The sequence below is a fragment of the Thermobia domestica genome, chromosome 13 (assembly GCF_964235325.1).
Source record: "Thermobia domestica chromosome 13, izTheDome1.hap1.1, whole genome shotgun sequence".
Taxonomy (NCBI): Eukaryota; Metazoa; Arthropoda; class Insecta; order Zygentoma; family Lepismatidae; genus Thermobia; species Thermobia domestica.
Genome location: NC_137466.1, coordinates 140,588,750 through 140,590,852, shown reverse-complemented (window position 1 = coordinate 140,590,852; position 2,103 = coordinate 140,588,750).

Genomic DNA, 2,103 nt, shown 5'->3' with positions numbered 1-2,103 from the left:
GTCTAAGTGGATGATATTTCAAATTGAATTTCATGAGTTGCATGTGTAGTGATCTTAAATAGGGATATACCTTATTTCTATTGAGCTTAGTGTTGGCTTATTACCCTATTTTAGCGGGTACCACCCGATTTTCAGGTTCTATATTCGTCTCCCTCTTAAACATATCTTAATCACGAAAAACCACCCGCTTTTTGGGATTGGAGAAAAATCTAAGAGGACTTAGTTGATAAAGTGTTGGTATGGTATATTCAACGTAAACCGCTACATCTCTGACAATCTCAATCGCGATTGAGTTAAATTTGGACTCGCGCTCAGGCTCAGGCTCTGGGCTATCTGAGCAGTGCACGTGTGCAGAATCATTTGCTAATAAGAGATCTGCTCTAATGCACAATGGTTTTCTTTGTGTATTTCATGTGTTTTTAATGTAATGTATTGGAGGTTCTATACGAATGAATATTCGTTTGTAGATGTTGTAACAAACATACTTGAATTATTCATGCCTTCACAAGGTACAAAGAATGCCGAACGACAATTCCAAGACTCTTATAGAAGCGAATTTACGTTTCTTAGCCAGGGCAGAACTCAGTTTGAAGCAAAATGTACACTCTGGAAAACGGTTTCGTTTGAAACGTAGGATGCAGGGAAGCAAATTGGACCTCCCCTGATTTTTATATATTTTGTAAATTAGACCACGAGGAACAAGAATATGAGGGAAATTTGACATTCCGAGTTTCGGAACTCGAGATATTCGAACATAAAGTGACCACGGAAGTAAACCGGACTCCACCTGATTTTTATATATTTTGTAAACTAGATCACGAGGAACACGAAGCTGAAGTAGTTTTGACATTCCGACCTCCGGAACTCGAGATATTAAAACTTTAATATAGACGCTATCTATCTATATGAAAAAACACAATATTCTCTATACGAAACATATTATGTCCTGTGAGATATATAAAGATAACCAAGAAAGTTCTGTCGCTTTTTGTGGAGGTCTATGTTCAATTGACCCTCATACCGTGAGTTGAGTGCGAATGGAGATAAGGCGAAGGTCAGTTGTTGGTGTGGGTATATCCAACATTCTACCTGGTTGTGGCAGTTCAGTTACAACGTGAACTTGTGTAAGGACGGAGTGAATATGGAACCTCCACAGAGCATCATAAGGGCGTGTATGCTGTACGAGTTCAAACTTGGATCAAACGCCACTGCAGCGGGGCGGAAGATACCTCAGGCCTTTCGTGAGGGTGCCGAACAGTGGACAGACATGTGAGGAACTGGGGCTAACATTCAATGTTATAACAAAAGAGACACTGACCAAAGCTTAAAACTTTGCTTTATTTTAAATTATAATTTGTAACTGTTTCGGATATCTAGCATATCCTTCTTCAGACACGATCGAAATTAATGAAAATACAGACATATATATAAATGTTGTTATAACAAATTATAATTTAATTGAAATTGTAATTGAAACAGTTACAAATTATAATTTAAAATAAAGTAAAGTTTTAAGCTTTGGTCAGTGTCTCTTTTGTTAAAACAATTAATCCAAAGCCATGAATAGTCTTACTATTCAATGTTAATGGAGAAACCATTCTCCAGCACCTCCATCAATTTGGGAAGCACTACAAGTTGGGTCTATGTGTCCCAGATGATTTGTCTCCGGGCCAGAAGGCTACGCGTGCAGACACCTGTGATTCTTTGCTGTCTCGTCTGAGAAAGGAGCCATTTCTGGACAGGGTGTTGACATGTGTTGAGAAGTGGGTCCTGTACGAAGCTTCACGGCGTCGTCATCATTGGTTAAAATCCCACGAACCGGTTCCAAAACAGCTGAAATCAGCAATGCAGCAGAAAGTCCTCCTGTGTGTTTGGTGGACTGCTCACGACATCGTGCATCGGGAACTGCTACCGGGTGGTCAGAGCAGAACATCAATGCAACTGCGTACTGTCAGCAGTTGAGTCGTGTTCAAGAAAAACTCAAAACCCTGGAGCCAGCACTTCTCAATCGCTAAGGGGTTCCCTCGTTACGGAACAACGCTATGCCCCACATAGCTAGAATGAGCCGGGACACTATCCTACGCTTTGGATGGGAAACACTAT